The sequence below is a fragment of the Musca autumnalis genome, unplaced genomic scaffold, assembly GCF_047663935.1.
Source record: "Musca autumnalis isolate F117 unplaced genomic scaffold, ASM4766393v1 scaffold_3, whole genome shotgun sequence".
Lineage (NCBI taxonomy): Eukaryota > Metazoa > Arthropoda > Insecta > Diptera > Muscidae > Musca > Musca autumnalis.
The window spans coordinates 77693395-77719026 of record NW_027411866.1 but is presented as its reverse complement, the minus strand read 5'-3'; the positions used below and the strand labels follow the sequence as shown (position 1 = coordinate 77719026).

Genomic DNA, 25632 nt, shown 5'->3' with positions numbered 1-25632 from the left:
TATAACGGTATTTGTAGACAAATATTGGCTGGTTCTATTCAGATGAACCGGAGTGTACGTTACGCTTCAATTTTTTACTACCTGAAGGTTTTAGTTCACGGTTTGGTTTATTTATATATATTTTATATTATTTATATTATTTGTACTCGCTCGTTGAAGCACAGACCACTCTACAACCCTCAATATAGGATATTCTACAATGTTCATACATAATGCAACCACATCCATTCGCAGATGCGAAAGTTAAAGCAGAAACGTAGAAGTATAGGGTATCACATGGTACCTATCTAAGGTCAACATAAGTTCTTCCCACCATTCCTACATTGAAGTTAAGTCGGTGGAATCGCCACTAATTGAGGTCCTTGTGTTAATCAAGAGAAATATGGAAGGTTCAAACTGCCTCCAATAACGTCAGGCTTGAATCCGTCCATAATTCAATCATAAGCTTAGGTGTTCCCTCGGCACTGATCAATAGGATTGGCAAAATGTTTAGCCACAGGATAACCAATTCAAACATCGGTGAGAGTTCAATTCGAAGGTATGCAACCTGGGACACACGCACAAGGTGGTGTCTTATCGCCATTAACGTGACTATTTGTGATAAACGAATTACTTTAGAAAGCTATCGACGTAGTCATCTAGATCAACTAAGTACCTCGGAATTATTCTGGACCACCAATTAACTTGGAAAAACAATGTCCAGGAACGCACCAAGTGGGGTCTAATAGCACTGGTTTTCTGCCTGAATTTCATTGACAAGACCTGAGGACTGAGACCACAGGTCATTAACCCGATTTTTATGACCATTATATGTCCAATTCTGGACTATGGGGCTCCGGTGTGATGGTGGAATGCATTGAGACATCAAGACATCATTTATGGTAAATTAAATAAGTTCCAAAGAGCATCATGAATTCTAATCACCGATTTCACAAAGAGCACTCCATAGGCTTCCCTAAATGTCCTACTGGATCTCCTCCACTGAATTTTGTAGTGCAGGAACTGCCAACCACGAGTGTACTTCGGGTCAAGGAGCTAAACTTATGGCGCAGTTTCAAATACGACTAGGCTGCCATACATGGACGAATAGAATTACCACTGAGCTCCAATTCCCCAGCAGAGGTTTTTTTCTTACCGGATTGACCCGAAGCCATAGTGTTTTGGCTAGCGGCTGCCAACCCAGCATCAAACATATGCTTATATGCTGTTGCAACAATAAACACTGAACTCGGAAGAAATCTGTGATCTGTGAACTTCGAGCCAACATATACCTGAGAGGAAGGCCTGTACAACACAACCCCCACCTCTTGACTTTATTGAGATTTGTACCGATGGCTTTAATGACACGGGATCAGGCGTCTATAGCGATACCCTCAAGCTACAATTCTAATATAAGTTGAACAAAAATTGTGATGTCTTCCAAGCCGACACCTTTGCAATGAAAAAATCTACATAACTGAAAAACAACAGGAAAGGGATATAGATGAACCGGCGATAGTCATGCAGTCCTTAAGTCACTCAGGTCCCACTGTATCAAGACTGCGACGGTTTTGGTCTGTAAGAACACCTTGGGGCCCTAAAATTAATTGTAACTTCATGTTGACGGATGAACCAACGCATTGCGGATAGAAGTTACACCATGTTGCAATCAATAACTCGATCAAGCCACTCCTGTACCACTTTTTGAGGCTAATAGAACAAAACTTTAGGAATAAGGATAGCCAGATTTGGCACAACGAACCCAACAAGTTCGGCTGATGAACTGATAGACAATAGGAACAAGAACATCGATGGATCGGTGATTACCTACGTCGATAGTCAAGCGGCCTTTATTTCATTAAGGTCCCACTATATGAAGACTGTGTCGGTTTTGCACTACAAGAATGCCTTAGCGACCCTAGAATCAATAGTAATTTTATGTTGTCTTCCGGATCAGAACAATATAGAAGGAAAGGCAATAGCGGATGAACTGGCTCGTTTTCGATCCAGAACCTGACGTTTCAATCGATAAACCATCCTTTGCTGCCACTTCATGTGGCTGTTAGAACAAAGTTATATGGAAAAGGCTAGACAGATTTGGCACAACGAACTCAATTAGAGGGTTTTCAAGGTTTTTCCTTGTAGAAGTCCGTCCTGAAATTTGCAGTAGGATTAATCACAGGTCACTGTATGAAATTTCTGACTACTGCAGGCTATGCGAAGATGAAGAAAAAGCAAAGCCCATCGAACACTTTTTATGTCGCTTTCCAATGCTGAGGACCAAATGACTGATATTCATGAGTGAACATTAGGGTTATGACTTTTTTACAACCTTCTACCCCTGTATTATATTTTGATGAAGTTTTACCCGAGATTAGATAAAATCTTAATTATAAAGTGATTCGATAAAAAAACTTCCACACAAATTGCTTTTATTTTTCAGAAGTTTTGACAATTTTTTGAAGTCACTGTAAGCAGCTTTTTATCAGGTTTTTTATCAGGTTTTAACAGGTATAAGGACACACGACATAACCAAAATGAAGTATATCTTTTATATTATATATAACTTTATTTCATACATCATAAAAATTAAAAGTGGTTTGTGCGGTTATTTTAGTCATTAATAGGCAAAAGGTCATGCATTCGTGCAACAGGAAATAAGTTTTTGAGAAAAAACGTGCAACAGGAAATACATTTTTGAGAAAAAAAATTGTTTTCACTTCATAGCATTTTTTTAAAAAACAAAAAAATTTAAAGTGGTTTGTGCGGAACCTTTTTATACCCTACATTACTATGTGGAAAGGGTATTATAAGTTTATTTTGGGAAAAATTCATGTAACACCGCGAAATATTCGTCGGAGACCCCCAATGTGGTATACCAATCTTCATATCTCGGCGAGATAAAGCGATTTTGAGATGTGTGTCCGTCCGTCCGTCCGTGTGTCCGTCTGTCCATTATAAATTGTAATCAAACTCCAGGCCGCAATTATGGACCGATCGTCACAAAATTTGGTATGGAGGTCGGCTTCACATCAGAATAGATCGCTATTTTGATTGGTGATGATCGTGAAATATTTAGCGGGTGAAATGGACCAAAAACATAATTTTTATCAGATTTTGTAGCTGCTCTGTAGGTCGCAATAATAGTCCGATCGCCTAGAAATTTTAAATAAGGTAAGAGTATATGACAAAGAAGAAGCTTGCAATTTGAGATGGCGATCAGATAATATTTAGAGGGTTAAATGGACCACAACTTTTGTGTGAAAATTGTGAAAATTTTTAATAAACAGCTTATATCTCTGTTCCTGAAAGACACCCTCCCCACTCGTGAATTATATTTGGAAGACGATCTCTTGACCTTTCAATTGATGTCAATTATACTGATGAACGTGATCAGATAACTGAGTTACAGCCTAATATATCCATTTTTTTGTTTGTAGTGTAATCATAAACCCGCTAGAGGTCGCAACTATAGCTCAATAGTCACGAAATTTTGCACGAGGTAAGAGTTTAGGTTGAAGAAAATGCCTATAAGTTTGCATGATTATCTGATAATATTTAGCGGTTGACATAGACCATTACTTTTGTATGAAAAATATAAAAATTTTATTTTTGGTCCATATTTTAATTCCTGGAGGGCATATACCGGCAAAGGAGCCTACATATGGAAAAATGATGCAAATTGCAATAATGTGTCTGCTAGATAACGCACCTTCTGCCTGATATATAATGTGTTTTGTGTAGAGAACCACAATTTCCTCCCATGCTACAAATTGTCTCTATCATGACAGAGAAATTTTCAATTCAGTTGTCAAATTGGATTTTTATACAAATATTGCAACATGGGGTCGCCTCGCCACCTATTTTATACCTCATGATTTAGGGTAAAGGGGATACAAACAAAATACGACCAAAGATGTGTCTCAGCGAAATATAGGTTTTAGACCCCAAGTATATTTGGACGAAATTCGTTTCAGACAATTTGGAGTCTATTTAGCCCTGTCCGTTCATCTGTCTCTTTTAATGTCTAGCTGGCTGGTGCGGACGATAACTCTCGGACGGATCTACCGATTAGAACCAAATTTTATACTTCGTAATATTTTGCCCAAGCTTTGTTTAAGTTCGAATGTAGGCGATGTTGGTACACACCTAACCCAAAAAAAGTTCAAAATTGTTTTCGAAAATTTGTGTGAACGATAACTGGCGAAGTGAGCAATCGATTCGCTAAAAACTTTCCATATATTATTATTCCATCCAGATATAGATCGGATAAGAGACTATATCGGTCCTTAGGGTACCTCCCACACAAAATTCGGAAAGGGGAAATTTAAGAGTCCCTTTGAATCGTTATGATTTTTTTCAGCAGATTGTACTTGCGCCGCAAATCCGCAAGTTAACTCTCAAGGGGATTTTCTGATTGGTCGAAACTTTACACATCGTATTATTTCATCCAGCCATGTGTCAGGTCGGAATATGGACTATATCTGTCCGTCCTTCGAGTACCTCCCACACAAAATTTGGGAAAGTGCAGTTTGAAGAGCCGTATCAGATATATTTGATTATTATTTTCTTTTTGAAGAAGGTTCTTTTTACGTTCCGTATTCTGGTCCCTTTCCCGGGGTAAGTCATACTTCCTGAGATAATCGTTCAGAAGTTCCAAAAACCCCTGCCGGCTCCAACTAAAATTACAAATTTGAAAAAATAAATAATAATAATTCTAATAGAATTTAGCTTACTAAAATTAATTTGGTATATCCCCATATTACGATACCTACAGATTCCACGTATTTTGAAGCAAACTCGTGTTACAAAATAAATATATTTGTAGAGGCTAAAGGTATATCACCATTAGCGCCGCTGACTTATACTCCCTTCTTTGCTGTTTAATTGTCTCTTTTAATTTTCGAAGCATATGTGAGGTACAAGTGCACAATTTTGGACGCTAGATCTTCAATAAACTTCCAATTTTCCCAATTATGAAATATACCAAATTGCGTGGTATATATGTATTTATTTTAAGTGTATTCTAAAGAGGAACCTGATACTCAAAGACAATTTGAAAATGTAACAGGAGGGGCTAATCAATGTGAATTTTCCAATTTTCGAATATTATTTAGAAATGTTTAATTTATATATTTTTCCACAAACATCCCAGTAAAGACAAGAGAGGCCTCTCTTATATCAATGGATTCATATTAAGTTATTGATAGTGTCCTAAGGTGCCACTTGTAGAGACGTTTTTCATGGCTGAAATACTCCGACAGGTTGTGGTGTAGGGTATCACATGGTCGGCCCCGTCCGACTATAGCCTTTGCTTACTTGTTTATAAAATGGAATGAATGTTATTATAGGCATTAATAGGCCAAAGGTTATTCATTCTCATTACAGGAAATCATTTTTGAGAAAAAAATTTCAAAAAATCATAACCTTAGTGAGCATACGATCCAATCTCTGACAGCCTTCAGCCAAGCCGTGCCAAAAAGTCTTCTCCTTCTTTAACATCTTTGTTCAGAAATCTATAGGATGAATGGCTTTTTCACTCGGAGACCTTATAGTCCATTGTATAAGTTCTCTTAGTGAAGTAGCTGTTAATTAAGACAGCTATGCGTCCTATAACCTAACCTAAGCGCAGCAAATCTTGGAGATTTGAGGCTATTACAGGCTAGCCTTTGGCAACTTCTATAATAATATTCTAAAGTCTTCAAAAGATAGATTTTTAATAGCTACTAGGGGCTACTTTTTCCATTATTGAACAAATGCTCACCTAAAGTGGATTTCACATGCTTCCGTAAACCCATAAAACTTAGATTTTTCAATGCTGCTACGATGCTTCGCCCAATATTGTGAAATGTAAATTTAAGAGTTATGTTGTTCATGAACGAAACAGTTCAAAACGATCGATTCTGTGAAATGAACGAACGGAAATATATCTAGCTTATTCGTTTTTATCCTTCATTTAGCTCTGCTCGTTTATTTATTTCCCACAGTTCATGTTTTTAGTTTTCGCTCTATAACAATAAAAAATGAGAGGATGCATGTGTTCTCTAACTTATGCTCGGTTTAAATTTACGAAATCCACCCGATTTCAACTGTCAATTCCTTTACGTATACGTCAAATGAAAACTCATTGAAAATCCATTGGATTTCATTTGACGTTTAAGCAATGGAATTTACAGTTGAAATCGAGTGGATTTAGTAAATGTAAACCTTCTTTTAAGGTCAATAAAACTTGGAGATTTAAGGTTGCAACAGGATGGTGCCACCGTGGTGCAATGGTATGCACACCCGCCTTGCACGCTGAAGGTCGTGGGTTCGATTCCCCGGCCAAGCAACATCAAACAATTTTTCAACGGTGGCAAAATACCGCTCAGTAATGTTTGCGACTATTCCTGAATATTTCAGCCATGTAAAACTTCTCTACAAGTGGTGTCTTAAGACACGCCGTTCGGACTCGGCGATAAACTGTAGGTCCCATATCATTGAGCTAATATGAATCGGGGTGCACTCATTGATGTGGGAGAAGTCTCCCTTGTCCCATCTGGGATGTTTGTGGAACAATTATTACAGGATAGTCTTTGAAAACTTCTTCAATCTTTTTCTAAAGTCTAAAAAAGATGGATCTTTAAGATTCCTTTCCCAATATTGATTAAATGCTTACATAACATAGGTTGTATATGTTTTCATTGGGGCCACAAAACTTTGACTTCTAAATGCTGTTTCGAGCTCTAATAATATGTGTGTTCGTTTACTTACAATCTGTACAAATTGTTATTGGATGTTGTTCGTTTACTCTTCAGTACCATGCAAAAGACCTTAGTCGATTACAAGAAGTTACTGGACATGTACAAATTTGTACAAATTATTGAGTAAACGAACAGACCTTTTGTCATTCATGAACGAACTGGTTCAAAGAAACGATTCTCCAGCTCATTCGTTTATATCCTTCATTTAGCTCCACTCGTTTATATATAAATTCCCACAGGTAGTTTTTTTAGTTTTCGCTCTTTTAGTTTCTAGTTCTCTTTATTTTTCGCTCTATTACACTCAAAATTTAGATATGTCATATTGAAGAAAAATTAGCGATGAAAACAATTCGTTCATTTCGTTACTGAATTCAAAACTCAAAAATAATATGTGAGTCGATCGGGGTATTTTTTATTTCTTTATTTCATTTCATTTTCAGTCTATGGTCTATTAAACCTTCCAGACTGAGGAAAAAACTTATATCTATAATTTACATTATTTTAAGTACATAATCTTATAATAATAAAAATATCAATGAAGAAATCTTTGAATATTCTCTCTCAACGCATATTTTGTTGCACTAAAATCAATTTGAGTACATCTATTTAGTAAATTGAAATCCATTAGAGCCCTATTAATGGGGCAATTATTTACGTAATTATTTCTATGACAATTGACATGAAAGAGATTAGCCGTCCGCAAATTACGACTTGGTACATTAAAAGATATATTATACAAAAGATAAGGACAATCTATAGCAGAGTTTATTACATCATATATAAACAATAAAGCAAGACATTTTCTTCTCCATTCAAGGGATTCCAAATGAATTAATAGGGATCGGGATTCATAACTCGGCAATGGGTGAACAAAATTTAATGACGACAGTGCATATTTAAGAAATTTCTTTTGTACTCGTTCAATGCGATTAATGTGATTTGCAGAAATTGGACTCCATATGAAGCTTCCATATTCAAGTGTAGATCTTACATAAGAAGTATACAGCAATTTCAAGGTATATGGGTCTTTAAAATCACCACTATTTCGTTTTATGAAGGCAAGCATAGAATATGCTTTCGGAATAATATGATCAATATGTGAATGAATGTCAGCTTATAATCAAAAATAATACCAAGATCTTCTATCTCATCTACTTTAAACAGGACATGCGTACCAAGAAAAAAACTTAACTTTTTAAATTTTTATAATTAAAAAGAAATACATTATTTTTAACTAATTTTTCTATAGTGATTAAAAAGTGGATATACGAAACATTTATTTTCTTAGTTGTAATCCACATTTACACCTAAAGGGTTTTGCAAAACATGTGTCATTTGTCAATTCCATATAATACCTATATGCCAAATAAGTGATGTATTTGTCCCAAATATTTGTTTTAGGTGGAGTAAAGTGAGTTTTAAGACTGATAAAACTACTTTTAATTACTTATAATGAGAAGATGAAGCATGGACGATATTCACAAGAAAATGATAGACGGAAATGAAATATTGAACTATAATCAGTCAAAGAGCAAAATTAACAACCTAGTTCCGTTTGGAGAACGGCCAATGAACGAGATTGTCCAACACTAGTTAATATGTAAAGTCTAATAGAAGGCCTCCTTTAATATTATTTAAATATTCTTCAAATCTGTATTTGAGGCCTTGTCCCTTTGAGATTTTGTTTTACAATTTCATTCACGATTTGAAATGTAAATTTGAAATATTATTTCCTTGATATTAGCCTTGCAAATGTCTCAACTTAACTTCATTATGCATGGTTTTTATTAAGTGGTTAATATTATGTTACGGATAATTTCCCCCACAGTTCATTTTAACAATGAATTTAAAGTGAGTGTGTGACAATTACGCTTAAAGGAGTGGTGGCGGCCAAGCCCAAGCCCTTTTGTCCCACGATGGTCACTCATTGGCTTACCTACCACCACCACCGCCACTAATACTCATATGATTTATAGCTAAAAACATTTAACTAAGTTGCTGACAACTTTAACTTTGAAAGAGGGAGTTTAGAGCGTAAAATATTGCGTTTGGTTATGTTAAAGCGGTAATTTACCGTCCCTAAGCTAACTTGCTAGGTACTCGTATGAAATTATGAATAACTTCATAAGGCGATGAAATTGATCAACCATACATCCGGATATTTTCCAGTGAACGAATAGGAAAAAATGTAATGATATGAGTGGAAACTAACTAAATAATATTTAATATGTTTGTTGAATGTGGAGAAATTCTCTGCTACACCTTATCAATATGTGATAAGTAAAAATCGGGGAGGATACTCACTTTCTCAACTAAAAAGAAACATGCCATACCATTACAATGGCCAAAGGCAAATTCATTACGTTTGCCCATCGATTCCAAGAAATTTATGGACTTTTAAATCAAAAGTGTACTGTTGCGTATCTTGTCATCAATCAAAATGTAATTATTATTTTTTTTTTTTGATATGACGATGTGATTGATTTTTTCTTATTTTCTGCATACTTGACAGCTTCTTAATGCCTGCTTCTCAATTGCCAGTAGTAGTTTCTCTAACAAAAGAAATATCCCCCAAGACAAATAACAAAAAATCAGACAACAAAACAAAAGCTGAATGAAATTGTATTGAGTTTATTTATTGAATATTTTGTCTGCACTTGGCATTCTTGAAATTTATTAAAAGCTTTATTTTACAAATAAAAAAATGATTAGCAAAAAATCAAAGTTAAGGTGAATGAATAATATCTCTATGTCTCTGTCTCTCTCGAGAATGTCAATCCAACTAACCATTAACAAACATATTTACATTAGGTGCCTGCCAGTAATTCTATCTGTCTTGATAATAACTCGTTCAATTTATAATCTGACAGGTTTTCTCGAATTCGAAAGAATTCATTTAAATCGCCTTTGACAGTGATGGTTGGTGGTGGCAACGATGACCGACGGCGGCGGCATAATGTCAAAGTCATTATTTAGAGTTCAGCTATTAAGATTTTTTCTTTTTTCAGAGTTGTTGTCAGAATAATAATAAAATAATAATCTCATGATTTCCAGCAAACCAAATTGTATTATATTACATTATAAAATAATCACCTTTTTTATAAATGTGGGAGTCACTGTATTTGTCATTTGTGTATTTTAAATTTGCTATGTTAACACTGAACTTGAAATATTCAATAACCTAACAAAATTGTTTTTTTTTCTTTGGTTTCTTTTTAGGTATCTAATCTCTTTCGCTTGTTTGGATAATACTTATTTTGATAAAAATAAAGGCGGTATGTAGCACTTAACACTTATGTAGTTACGTCTCGAGGCAATAAACCGTTTCGTATTGGGCTTATTATTTAAGAATTAGAATCAATGCCATTTGGTTGGCTACAAACAAGAATTGTTGTTAACAAATTATTGTTGAGATTAATTTTTATGTAAATTTGATAACACATAATAAGTTATTTTAGATAATAAGGAAATGATTTTTAAGAGTTTAGTTTTCAGGGGTGGAGGTCAATAGTCCGTATAAGAACATATTCGGTTACATAGATTTAAGTATAAAATCAGTGAAAGGAATCTTTGCTACCAATTTCGAAGTAAAAACATTAATATTAACTTAAGTGATTGCTTGGAAAATTTCGATTAGTGTATAATTTTGGGGGCACAGTGGTGCAATGGTAGTAAGCATGTCCGTCCGCACGCTGATTGCTCAAATTCGATATCCAGGCAAGACAACATCAGATTTTCAGCTGCGATTCTACGCCCATAAAAACTACCACAACAACCACTAAAATTAGTGATTACATATCACCACAAATAAACTTCGTGCCAATTAATGTACCTCACAGGGCAGACCTGGACCCACACCTTACCACCTCTAGACGTTATAAATATTTATATCTATGGCTCGGAAACGGGACAGGAGCAGGCGTCTATGGTGATACCATCAACTAACTGTTCTCATATAAGTTGAAAGAAAATTCTAGTGTCTTCCAAGCCGAAATCTTTGCAATTAAAAAAGCTGCAGAACTAATAAGCAAGTGACTATTTACTTCGATTATCAAGCGGCTCTTGAATCGCTCAGGTCCTACTCTATTAGGTCTACGGCAGTTTTAGATGACAAGAACGCCTCGGGGACCTTAAAATCAATCGTAACATTATGTTGACTCCCGGGTCATTGTAATGGGGAACTAAGGTTTTGCACCGCAAGACCGCCTTGGAGATGCTTAAATCAACCGTTACTATGTGTTGGGTCCGATATTGCAATCAACAACTCATTCAAGCCACCCCTGTTTCACTACATGAGATAAATCTACCGGGATAAGACTAACACGATTTGGGTTAATACACCCATTTTTTAGCTATACAAGGCATTCTGGCTAATCCTTTCCAAGCGAAGAACTACATCTCAACTTTCCAAAAAGAAATTCGACTTGAAATAAATACTCGTCACTGTAGAAGAAGAGATTCACTTAGTCTAATTTCTGCCCTCTGCATAGTGGCGCCCAACGTAAAAATCCTAATGGCCTATGAAACAGCCATTCCTTTAGAAATGGTCAATAGAAGCGCTCTTTTCTTTGGAAAGGATCAATAGAAGCACGCTTTCCTTTGGAAAGGATCAATAGAAGCACCATTTCCATTGGAAAGGATCAATAGAAGCACTCTTTCCTTGCGAAAGGATCAACAGAAGCACACTTTCCTTTGGAAAGGATCAATAGAAGCGCCCTTTCCTTTGGAAATGATCAATAGAAGCACACTTTCCTTTGGAAAGGATCAATAGAAGCATTCTTTCCTTTGGAAAGGATCAATAGAAGCACCATTTCCTTTGACAAGAACCATTTCCTTTGGCAAGTGTCTATAGAAACACCCTTTTTTTCTCTGAAAAGATTGAAAATTTATCGCAACATCGTTGTTTTATTCTGGGGCAGATATGTCACTTCACATTTGTTGTTGTTGTTTCTTTTTTTGCAAATAGCGCCCCACTTTAGAAATTTCTGACTGCTGCAGGTTATGAAATAGGGTTCTGGGTCTATCTTCAGTTCTAGGAATATGGCTGCTTCGATGGGTTGTAACCACATAATAGCATGTAGACCTGAACAACTTACACTCATATAAGTTTCGCTATTTAAAATATGTTGTTCCAAACTGAAAAATTATAAGGTTCTGGAACAGACCTACAGTAAAAATACAGTAAGAAATTTCTACTCTTATTTGGAGATTTTATATAAGATCAACAGACTTTAATGTTTTTTACATTATATATTTAATGTTTTTTAAATATGTTTTTAAATATCACTTCCATTTATAATACCCCCAATTCCAAAATTGTGGCTTTACATTTTTATCTCTCGCGACACTCCTTAAAGCTATTTACATTTTTTCCAATTAAAAAATAATAATTAATTAATTATTTTATGCCGCATGCCATGGCATCTCGGCAATAAATTTACAAAACAAATTTTGTAAAAATTAACAATGTGACGATCATTAAACAAAAATAACACATGTTTATGGTTTTGTTAGCCGCCGCAAATGGCAACATGTATCCGATGACACTTATTCTCATTCAAATGATGTCTTATTGTCTTTGTTTTTTTTTTTTTTTTTTTTTTTTGTACAGCAATTACAAAACATTAAATTCGACATACGAAATAAATGAATAATTAATAAATTTAATAAAAATCCATTTGCATACAAAGTTGTCTTTTTACAATTGACCACGCAGAGAGCCAATGAACCGAACCAACCGAACATTATTTATGAACATTTGTATGAAAATGAAAAACATTAAAATTCTTTGGTGTTGTTGCAGTTTTCTTGAAAATTGTTATTTGTTAAAATTGTCAAATGTTTTTACACCAACAGCTCCGCACCCCCTTACCCAAAGTAAGAGTCGGTGGCATGCTGCTGGTACATTTGTTATTAACAATAATCAGTTGCCTTGCTGGTTAATGTTTTTTTTAATTTTTTGTGATCTTTGTCACAATTTTATGTAACGTCAAGAGACCCGAGTGTCGCTGGCCTGAGAATCAGGTTCGTATGTATGGACCTAACACGTACGTGCTCCTTGTACACATCGATTGAATTGGGGGTACAAAATCTAAGGCTGCAAATAAATTTACAAAAAACATTGTCAAATGAAACAACAAAACTTTACGAATAGATTTGTTATTATTATTCTACAGCAACACTTAACAGCAGCATGATTCCAAGAAATAACTCCAACTCGAATGTACATGTGTATGTACGAATTCGCACTTGAATACACAAATTAATCGTAAATCGTACAATTAAAATGGACAAAATTGTACATTACGCGCAATTGACAAAGCGAAAATCTCGCGCACACACACCTGAAACCTTTGCACATGCCCAGTTAAACAACTTAGAATAACAACAACAACCCCAATCTTGTCCATATAACATCGGTTGTGGGTATAACAGCCACCTTTTTTCTTCAAAGGCCAAAACTTGGTTGGACAAACTTGTCCACATATCTTTGGAAGTGAAATAGTTTTTTTTTTATTTTCCACCAATCAAACACTTGGACTTGAATGGAGTTCGGCCATTTGCAGTTATACTTAAATTACGCATTGACAGGGTTCTTTGACGTCATTACAAGTTACAAGCATATGTACAATAAAGCTAGCTACATAGAGCTAGTTCAACCTAAAGCCACATGCCAAGGCAAAATAGTTAAGTTGCAAAAAATTAGCATTCAATAACAAGAAAAAATAACAACAATAAACAGTGTAACTGCTCTGCTCTTTGCCAACCCACAGGCCATAAAAGTTATGCATCCAATTACCTATCTTGCATTTAAGCGATAGCTAATGTTGGTGTACACTGAGAAAACATTACAACATTTGACAAAATTAGTTTACAACTTTGCTAAAGGAATTAAAGTTGTAGTATTTTCGGGTAGTTTAGGGCTAAAAAACAGCTCCAACATTGCTAAACTCCTGACGGATTTGAAATTATGTCGTATGCTATTGAGTGTATGGTCTCACAAATGGAATCTTCTTTCAAATTGAACAATTGCAGTCTGTCTCTATGCTAAGGTTGGTAATATCCTTCGTAAAATTTTCTCTTATTCGAGATATGTATTGTGTGTTCAAGAAATCCGCAAGCGTTCCACCAAAGCGGTTGGGATTTCTTCCTCGGATATATGATTGGCAGGAGTGCTCTTAACAAGTCAGGAGAGTTTTGGTATGAGTACTCTCAGCTCCCTTGACTTTTTTGACTCTGCGCCAACTGTTTTCACACAGTGTCGAAGGCGTTAGCGCACAGAATGTACCCAAATCCGATCTACTGGTATTTAAAAAAGTATCATCATGTTGTCCGAGAAGGAACACTTTTCAAATATCCTCCAATTCTTTATATCAGAATCGTTCAAGGATTACCAGACCTATGCTCTCCTATTCATTCAACATGGTGGTAGAGGTCTTTTAGGGAAAGATAAAAGGCCTGTTGCATTCTCATTCCATACGTAAGGTACACGCAAAAAAAAATCGGCCTCTCTAACATATGTCCCAAACATATTTTGCAGCAAACATATATATGTTTGCAACAGTCCCAAACATAATATATGTTTGGGTGGAAACAAATATATGTTTGGGTGCAAACATATATATGTTTGGGTGCAAAGATATTTATGTTTGGGTGAAAACAATTTTATGTTTGGGTGGAAACAATTTTATGTTTGGGTGCAAACATTTTATATGTTTGGGTGCAAAAAAATACAAACCCAAAAGGCACAAAAAAAAAACAAACACATGCACCAGTGAGCGCTTACTAAGAGCAAGGGAGCGTAAAATTCAATGTAAAACACTTTAAAATGTGTGCTCACTTTCTCTCAGTAAGAACTCACTGGCTATCTCCATAGTATACACACAAATGTTGAGGTTGTTTATTGGAAGGCAAAAGAACAACAAACACATAGGTACATACAAAATTCCAAAGAAATACATAACACAATTTAATAAAAGAAAAACTGATTGAAATAATTTGTAAATAGTCACACTTTTAAAAAGAAAAAATATATAGAAACGTAGTTGAATGCTTCTCCTTTGTTGTGAAATAAAACAAATTGTCCTCATAGTTGAAATCATCAGCGGGGAATCGGCATCTAGAATCAAATGATTATGTAATGTAATAAATAAATATGGATATGCCATATTTCAAATATACACAAGTATGTATGTAATTACCAATATTAAATGCGATTTCTTCCTTGTCCAATAAAATAATTCCATTCAACTTTCCGATTCAATTATAAAATGTATTGGGCATTTAATTTACTAAAAAGCACAATTTCTTTAAGAAAACACAAAACACTGATTTATTCACTCACTTTACCGTCTTGACTCTACAAAGGCATCTAAAACACTGAAGAAAGAAATAAAATATAATTCATATCATTTCTTCTTTTCTTATTCTCCTCCTAAGTTGGTTAACAACAACAAAACAAGAAACACACGAGTTTGTCGCATACACGCCACCAAAGCCCCCTTCTTCGCTTCTACGTCTTCTATTATACAATACACACAACTCTTCATTATAAAACAGCAATCCACCGCCGCGAGAGCACTGTTATTACTCTCGTTGACAAACATCCTCTCTCCACCCATGAAAAAAATGTTCTAACATAAAAAATATGTTGGTACCCAAACATATCAAATTGAGATATGTTACAAAATGTTGCAAACATATATTTGTTTGGACCCAAACATATTATGTTTGGATCCAAACATTAATTTGTTTGCAACCGGTCCCAAACATATATTTGTTTGGATCCAAACATATTTCTAACATAAATTTTTCTGCGTGTAGTCATGTCACTTCTACTACAAGTAAGAAGAATTAAATTAAGGTTATTTTTAACAACTATACACATTCTCACCCTGTCCCCACTTGACCCCCATTTTATATCTTACTTTTATATGAAATAAGTTCCCGGAATAGGTCGATGAGGACAACTAAAGTCGAGAAGGTTTGAAGGAGTTCAGCAGCATCAGCTTAGGAATGATTCAGATTTGCACAAAGCTAAGCTCTTGCAGCTTCCGTTCTACTGGTGCCTCTGTGGGATTCCGAAGCATAAGCTTTCCAATCATAAGTTCAGGACCCAACCCCTCCCCCTCTACTTCTTACATGGTCTTCTCCTGTATGATCTGTGCCAACCTTTTTGACAAGCCCGTCGTTCTTCGACGTTCTTCTTCTCCACTCACTTTAGTATCTTGCTGCTTTTGTCCTACTGGTGCTTCTGAAAGATTCGGAAGCACATACCTCCTAATCCGAAGTTTAGAAACCCCCTCGACTTCTTAGATAGTCTTCTCCTTTTTTATCGGTGGCAAAATGTTATTACAAGTCTGCCATTCTTCAGAAAGGAATTTATAATCCTCCAACTTCCCATCCGTAGGCCTACCTTCTGTTTCTCAGTCAGTAATCTCTCCAGCTCCATAGAGGAAGGTACCCATACAGGTAAAGCCGGCAGGCTACTGCCTTCCTAAAGTGGGCCAATGCCCTTAACTGCCTGCATAAAACATCCACCGATTGCTAAGAGGGCTTACGTACGGTGCTGTGATCCGCAGCGACTGAAATGAGGATATCCCTGAGATGACCGTCGAGCGGCAGGCAATGACTATTACTGATACACCCATTGAGATCAACCCTCCAATGATTCGGTACCAAGCTCCATACATCTTTGTCAACATGCTTCTGGTTAGACATGCAAGGTTTCTGAGAAGAACTGGTCTTCACACTGACCTTATTCTCCCTCGCAGACGTACAAAGTTTCTGCAAAGACTGCACTGTCTATACGGATTTTGGACTCTCTAGTAGTGATCTTCTCACGAATTTTCATCATAAGTTTACTAAGCAGACCAATGGACCGGCAGTGTAAACTTCTTCGTGATCATCTCATCCTTTCCACAAACAGTGGTCGTGATTTCGGGTTGATCGACTGAAAACTAGCGGCTTAGGGAAGTGAAGCAACCAGTGACTACTTGCAAGAAGACAGTGCCTTAGCTGTCATGGTTGTAGGACTTATCTATGCAGTGTGTTGGGGATTTATAGATCTTAACACCTTCATAACCTTCACAGGTTGAAACTGAGTTGCTATCCTTCGATTCCACTTTGAGGTGGATGAGGTAGTCGACTATTTTGACACCTTCTCAACTACCATCGCAATAATCTATTTGGGGTCTCGAGAATATGGAACCACTCTCTGCACATGAAGTGGGAATTTCGCTGATAGGAAAGTTCCTCTTAGCTATGCGAGGGTAGTTCAATTCAAACTTCCTTTCTAACTTGAGGTTAGTTCTTATCAACTGATATTCCGTTCTGCTGATGATTTTTGGATCCTTATTCACGTACCGACTGCAGTACCTAACGATATTTGGGTTATTACTTCTTTAGCTTTGTCATTTTTGGATATCAGAGGTAGCCGTGTGTCTTTTTGATGGATGGATGATTCTCCCTTACCAATTTCCTCCTCCAATACATCCTGTCTAAGAAGGGTTCATCCGACGCTAACAAGTCAAGTTCAAACGACAGGTTGTTTCATCATATTTTCCAACAGATTAAGGCGCAGTATCTTTATCTCTAAGTAGCACCCTGTTCTATGTATGTTAAAATTGCACGGTGCTCTTGAACTAACTTTTACTGAACTGGGAAGTATTTGCGGATTCTGAAACTACAATGTTCATAGATGATAAAAATGAAATAAATAAATCGCTCCGGCGATTTTTTTTTGTTTTTTTGATTTTTCTTATCTATGAACATTGTAGTTTCATGTTATTCTATATGTTTTATATGTCAATGAAATAACAACACACCAACAGCGATCATCTTCTATTTTTTCAACACCTGAACGATGAAAATGAAAGATTCTAACTTATATCGATTTCGGATCTATTTGGAACGAAGGACCTAGAACCTTTTAAACTCGAAAAATTGGAACCCGCTTGTGAAAAACCGAGTATTTCCCTATTCTCCCTAATGTTTCTAATATAATTATAGATACACAGAAAATATGGTCAGAATTTAGATAATGTTTTCTGGAATCCGAACTCAGGCATCAACAATCCGGTCCTTACTCATTTAACTGGCGAATTGAACTAAAATTAACAACAGAGACTGGAGTGGTTCACATGCTCTTTTATGTGAATCGTTGAATTGAACTACTTATGAAGTGAGTTGAGTTTTTCTTTAACCTTTCTATTTGAAATCTGTATTCATTATACATAGTATCGTGAAATGTCATATGTGAAATGAGCATTGTGTCCTTCATTATAATTGATTTTTTTAAAACTAAAACAACTTAAATGTTGTGAATTTTTCTCAGTGCCTTAATTTGCTTACAAGCCCCCCTATAGTTACTCCGTTGTTACAAATGAATTGTTTATAGACTTGTTTTGTTTTTTCTTTGTAGTCTTATTTTGTTGTCATTACTTTTCAAATCGTTAGTTAAAACTGTCGGAATTAATTGTAATTTACAAATTGTGTTTACTTGTCCATTTAAGTGAAGTGAATTTGCTTTTAATGCGACAGACACCACTTAGTGTTTATTGGAACTTGCATATTTCTTAGGTTCAGAGTTATTACTCTGTTGTTTGTGTGGTTATAAGAATATTAATGCAAATTAATAAATTAACGGCCGCTTTTCTTTTTCAGTTTTAAATAAGTTTAAATGTACTTCTAGAACAATTTTCTACGAAACAATTTTCTGCAAAATAAAGTACAGTTTAGAAAAATAATTATTAATTATGTGTTCTACGCTTTTGTAATATGGGCCATATGAACCCCATACCCTCACACTATGGCACCTTAAAGATTATAGACACTTGTAAAACATAATAATTTTATTTTACATCGTATAGCTTTTCATTGTACCACTTTTCCGAATGCTATTAAATTTCCGTCTATAACTAATACCACACATGAAATCTTCACATGTGTGTGCTCTCTTTTCTTCTGGCTTTGAAGTACTTTCACTAATGAGGTCATTGCATCCTGACTTTGATTGTGATGTGTTTAGTACATATTAGTTCAATATTTTTAAAAGGAAAACTTGTAAGTTCAACCACATGTGGGCGCTTATCCTTCATACAGTAATGTACATTACAACATCATCAACACAAAATACCGGTGGGTACTTCAAATCCACACAGCAATAAATTTCTTTAGCACTACTTATGTATACAGTAGGGTTAGTCATTTTTTCATTTTTTTTCGAATATCAAAAATCTGTGGAAATGGCATGTAGGGCAGGCAAAAACAAGCAGAATTGCGTTTCTACTTTTTCGAAATTGTGAAAAAACGTTCCGCACAAAATGCAACTACTTTAGCTAAAAACAAACTTTTTTAGTTTACTTTTTTTTTTAAATTTTTAAATTTGAGAATTTTTTTCTGCAATAGTTGTTCTTAGAAATTATTTTTTTAGTTGGTTTTAGTGCATAGATTTCAAATATGCAATTTCATCAAAAATCTGTAATTTAGTTTTTAAGCTACAAACTTTTATTAGAGCAACTCGTTTAAAATTTTTAAAACTGGGAAATGAAACCGAGTTGCAAATTTTAAAATCGATGTAGCTTAAAAACTATATGACAGATTTTTGATCAAATTGCATATTTGAAATCGGTGCACTAAAACCAACTAAAAAAATTATTTCCAAGAACAACTATTGCAGAAAAAAATTTCTCAAAATTAAAAATTAAAAAAAAAGTAAACTAAAAAAGTTTGTTTTTAGCTAAAGTAATTGCATTTTGTGCGGAACGTTTTTTCACAATTTCGAAAAAGTAAAAACGCAATTCTGCTTGTTTTTGCCTGCCCTATATGCTATTTCCACAGATTTTGAATCTAAAAAAAATGACTAACCCTAGTATACAGTGGGTGGAAAATTGGTAAATATGATTTCCATAAATTCCCTAATGACTTTGAAAAGCAACACGGCGGCATTTGAAGAAAATGTTCATTTATCGTAGATCTACAAAATCTTATTTACCAAAATTACCTAGGAGCTAATCTGGGTATTAATCAAAATGTCAGAAAAAATACTGCCAACTCTAGGTATCACACAAAAGACCATAAAGCGCCATCTACATTTAAAATGACAAAATTGTTGTTATCAAAGATCCCAACCTCTGCCGAACAACATATAGGTGTCATCTCCATTATCATCTACACTAAATAGCGGTGGGCACTTCAACACCACACAGACATACATTTTTTCAGCACTATGATTTTCGGTAATGTGATTTTCTTACATTTCCGAAAGGCTTTGAGAAGCGACTTGTTGAAATTTGAAGAAAATTCCAGATCTCTAAAATCTTCTTTACGAAAATGACACGTTTACTATTTTGGGTTTTTTCAAAAGTTTTGTGATTCTTAGCGGATAAAAGAAACCCAGAAAACGCCATATACTCTTGAAAGTGACAAAATTATATTTATCAAAGATTCCAACCCGCATAAAACCACATCCAGGTGTCGTTTCCTTTAAGGATTGGGAGGTAAACTTTAGATTTAGCGCATAGCAAACGTCCACTTTTGGTTATAGAGGAAGTCGAACAGTCAACTTTTTTCAATTTCCCTACCAACGGTTTTTGAAGGACATGTTTCGGAATGGTTAGTAATTAATATTGTCGCCAACAGAGAGACAATATTAATTACTAACCAAAAGTTGTTAATGACGCCGATTTTAGTCGCTTTGAATTCAAATTAAACAAACGAAAATTGGGTGATTTTGTAAACAATCGCCTTTGATCCCATACAAATTCGGCTTTGGCTCCATACACATTTTAAAGAAATCGCTCTACAGACCACATTTATTGTCCAATCGATGAAAACAGTTTACCAGTTCTTTATAGTGGCTAAACAAGTAATCCTACAAAATTGTTAAAAATCGGGTCAGATTTTAATATTAGCTATATAAAGGGCCTATGGAAACTTTGAGGCCCCAGTGGCACGTGTTACACATATTTCGATTGAGCTCAAATCTTAATCTTTAATTTTTAACAAAACTAAACATCATTTATTACCCTCTATTATAGAGAGTAATGTTTTTTTCAAAACGAACTGACAGTGTTTTGAAAAACATTACTCTCTGTAATAGAGGATAATAAATGAAGTTGAGCCAATGAGGGAATACTCCACTCAAGCAATCGAAAATGAGATTGAATCTTCAACAATAAACAAAACAAACACAAAACTAAACATTTTGGGATGGTGCCGCATAAAAAAATCAGACATCGATTTTTTAAAACCACTCTATTCGGTACAAGTGGTGTCGAAAGACACACCGTTCAGACTCGGCGATAAACTGTAGGTCCCATATCATTGACCTTATATGAATCGGGATGCACTCATTGATATAAGAGAAGTCTCCCTTGTCCCGTCTGGGATGTTTGTGGAACAAATATACATACTTTTAACTTGTTTTGGTGTCTCAAGGAACTATTCGGTCTTCCAATTGCCCTGTACGTTTGTCTAGCTGGCTGGTGTTCACGACAACTCTTAAAGGTATCAACCTTATCGTAATATTTGGTCCACACTTCGACCAAGTTTGGAGATGAAACATATCGGTCCACACCTTTGGCTACATTCCCCCAAAATTAAAAAAATGGTGCGCACGATATTTCTTGGAAACATAGATAAGGTTAGAATATGAACTGAGTCCACTCCTCCCTTGCTTGATTTCACTATTTTTCGCAAAATTGCGGTTTGAGACCAGATCTCGGATCGTTGTGATTTTTTTTTTTTGCAATAGGTTGTCCTCGCGGCAGCTATTTCAACAGTACAATTTTTCGGGGTCATGTAACTACTTCTGAGATGATCACCCAAAATAGAGTCGTACTGTTCTCGAACGAACTAATTCAATTGACCGATTCTTTGAAATGAGCTTATGAACTAAATCAATCAATATAGTTCATTATAGTTCATAAACAATCTAATATTTTTATTTAAAATTCATTGGAACTTGCAAATTTTCAATATTACTTTCCATAAGCAAGCATCTTATTAAAAAATCAATATCTCCACTTCCTACGGCCTTCATTGTATTTATTCTACCAAAGGAAGCATTCAAACTATACAACGCATACAGTAATATTTCGTTTCGAAAAACAACACCTTTACAAAACAAACATCACAACAAGAAAAAAAACTAAACTAAACCTTTCAAGTACTTGACCCACTTGTAGGTCGATCGCGTTTAATCTTTTAAGGCGCATGCAATACAACGATGAGATGAACTTTTGTTTTAACAGAACAACGACGAACGAACGTTGGAGACGAACGGAACAGAATCACAACAAAAAAAGCAAACAACATCTAATATGTGTTCAAAGGTAATCTAAGGTTAGCTGAGTGAATAATGCTGGCTGAGATTTGTTGTTTGATTTCCATGAATCATCAGAAGGAGGTGGAGGGGTGTTCTAGGGTAATAAAATTATTGACGCTTGCATATGATTGCAAAAAATTGTAGCAATTTAACCTTCAAAGCATTGAACGACTGGGGTAATTGTGGTTGAGACGGTTAATGAACCCGGTTACAATTAGACTAGTTTAAATTGTGGCAGTCAGTCAGCCCGCCAGACAGCGAGTCAGTCATTTGGCCCAGAGATGTTTGTTTTTTGCGGTTAGTCGCTCCCACAATTTATTGGTGGAGCTTAGCTTGCCAGCCAACGAATTGACGGTAAACCTTCTTTTGGTCAAATACTCTGCTACTGACGACAGACAGTCAAAGCTTTTGAAGATAGATTTTTTGTTAATGATTTGCGGAAATTTGCTAATGAATGAAAAACAAAGACGCCAAAGACAACCAATAAATCACGATAAATCTCATAACACCCACTATCCAGCAACCACATTGGGGGGTTTATGCAGAGTCAGAAGGGGCCCTCAATTATGGTAACCGCTAGATGGTATTAAATACTTAAATTCAAATCTTACATTGTTGCTTTTGTCTTTAAGATGTATTATTTTTTTTTTTTCTTGATTTAAAAGGGGCGCCTGCCCTCATCAACACCATTACCATCATTGGCTTACTCGCTTGTGGTCAACAACAAGATGAAAACAAAGTTGAAATCCATTGCCAAAGCCGTAACAAATTGCAGTTTTAACTCTTGTCGTACTTGAAACCAATTCTTTGAAACTCAAAGACGCTAAGCAATAGCTAATAGTTTATTTTGCTGGTTTTTGCAAGAGTTTTTTGGCTACTCTTTTGTAAGAAACAAAAAGGTTTATTTCAATTTAATTAGTGGATACGACAGTCGAAGCTAAGTATGGCGAACAATTCGAAAATAAATGTAGCTCAACTAAAAAAGAAAAACGTTCTAAAAATCTACAAAAGTGTTTATCGATTTATTAGAAACTATTCACCGATTTGTCCTTACGATTTCGGTGGTTTTAGTATTTTACATCATCATGCTAATGACAATGATGAAAATTTATAACCAAAGTCCACTGTTTCATGTTTTTTTAATATCGAACATTAAAACTTTGAAGTATTTCTTTGATTAATGATTTGTTCAAGTCTGTCCATTTTTGTTTTTTATTTTATGGTCTCCCTACAACTTACAGATATTGCAAAATTTTTGGGCAACGACATGACAGCTTAAGCTTACGGACAAGCTTCTTTATTTGACAGTTATTATGTCAGTTTTTAGCCAAAAATAGTGGAGAATCACAAACAACAACAAAAAAGAACTGGAACAACATTTGTTCTTGTCCAACAATAAGTTTGTAACAACCATAATACAATAACAACTATGACAACATGAGTCAACAACAGTCAATGAATAATATTTTGGCATATGAAAGACATCGGGACAGTTAGGGCACTGTGACACAAATGTTAGAAAGGGGTTTTGTCCATTCAATGTTACAGGGATATTAAATTAAATTTTTGGAGTGCAGATAATTTATTTTTAAAAAATAGGTTAAGTTGTTACTACCTAATACAATTTTTGTCAAGCCAATTCGATTCTTCCTGAGATAATATTTCAAAGGCTTCAAAAATTACTGTCTGTCCTACACAAAATTTCGGAAAAGTACAGTTTAGGACCTGGTCTCGAATCGCTTTGATTTTTGTTTACGCAAGTTGTATTCGCTGTCCTCTATACGGCGCTGTAAGTTTCATTAGGGGCAAGTCCATACTTCCTGAGAAATTAGCCTGAAAGTTACAAAAAACCCTATGACACCGTGTGTAGTGGTTGGAGCGCAAGATAACTCTCGAACGGTTCTGCCGATTCGGTCCAGAATTTGGCTTTCGTAATATTTTGTCCAAACTTAGTTCAAGTTCAAAGATGGATTATATCGGTCCACTCCTTCCGGTACCTCCCCCACAAAAGTTCGAAAATGTTCGGAAAATTTGTGCGTACGACAACTCTTGAAGAGAGGAACCGATTTGATCCAATCTTTGCACATCGTGAAATTTCTACCAGACTTTGATGAGGTTCCAATATGGACTCAATCGCTCCACTCCTTCGGGTACCTCCCACACAAAATTTCGGAGAAGTTCAGTTTAGGAGCAGCTCTCGAATAGCTTTGGTTTTTGTTGTAACAACTTGTACTTGCTGCCCCCTACACGACGGTTCAAGTTTCATCAGCGGCAAGTCCATACTTCCTGAGAAAATAACTTGAAAGTTGCAAAAAGCCCCTTTGACACCGTGTGTAGTGGTTGGAGCCCAAGATAACCCTCGAATGGGTCTGCCGATTCGGTCCAAAATTTGTCATTCGTAATATTTTGTCCAAACATAGTTTATTTTCGAAGATAAGCCATATCGGTCCACTCCTTCAGGTACCTCCCCCACAAAAGTTCAAAAATGTTCGGAAAAATTGTACGCACGATAACTCTTGAAGGGAGTGACCGATGTAATCCATACTTTGCACATCCTAATATTTCTACCAGATATAGATCAGGTTCGAATATAGACTATATTTGTCTGCTCCTTCTGGTACCTCTCACACAAAATGTTCGATAAGTTCACTTTAAGACCTGCTCTCAAATCACTTTAATTTTTGTTGAAGCGATTTGCATTCGCTACCTCCATATTTCTTGGGAAAACAAACAGGAAGGTGTAAAAACCGCCAACGTCACCATATGTGGCGGTCGGAGAGCACGATAACTCTCGAACTGTTCAACCGATTTGGTCCAACATTTGGTCTTCGTCATATTATATCCAAACTTAGTTTCATGGGGCAATGCCGGTCCACAACTTCCGGTACTTCTCCCCAATATTTAAAAATGTCACTAAAATGCTAGGACGAAATCACTTGAATGGGGCAACCAATTTGGTCCAAACTTTGGATCTCCTAATATTTTGTCAAAATTTAGTTTAACTTCTAAAATGGTCCATATCGGTCCTCCCTAAGAGTACCTCCCCCACAAAAGTTCAACATTTGTGTCTTAGTGCAGTTAATTCCTAATCCACATTTTTGTCGGCCAGTTCAAATGTCCAAAAAGGGCCACAAAATTCTGAAGAGACCTTCAATACATTCGATCTGTCCGTAGGTGAAAGTTTCACTTCACCTTGGCTGAGGGTATATATCTGTCGGCAAAGCCGACTGACACTTTTTTACTTGTTTTCAAAGACAATCGCCCTGGTGAATGATCGTGTTTCAAATAGTGTTTGTCAAATACCATTAGGGGCATCGGGGAAATGTTCGCGGCTTTTTACAATATTATTTATCGAAAACCAATGATCGTTGATTTTTAAAATATTTTTTTTCCAATGATCGTGGGCTTTAGAAATAATTTTTTTTTCAAAAACCAGTGATCGTGGATTTTTAAAAGTTTTTTTTTCAAAAACCAGTGGTCGTGGGCTTTTAAAATAATTTTTTTTTTTAAAAACCAATGATCGTGGATTTTTAAAATATTTTTTTTTCAAACACCAATGATCGTGGATTTTTAAAATATTTT

The 25632-nt window shown here is 35.5% G+C and overlaps 1 protein-coding gene across 6 annotated transcripts in view; it reads left to right on the top strand.

The window, feature by feature from the left end:
- Positions 1 to 25632, top strand: part of pigs (GAS2-like protein pickled eggs) — a 418326-nt gene that overhangs the window by 175058 nt on the left and 217636 nt on the right. For 2 of the 6 annotated variants that reach the window (XM_073971919.1, XM_073971918.1), the window contains exon 3: positions 9942 to 9997. The exons of the other annotated variants lie outside the window; for them this stretch is intronic. The gene's annotated coding sequence lies outside the window, so the exon portion shown is untranslated. The remainder of the gene's footprint in view (positions 1 to 9941; positions 9998 to 25632) is intronic. 6 annotated transcript variants of the gene reach the window in all.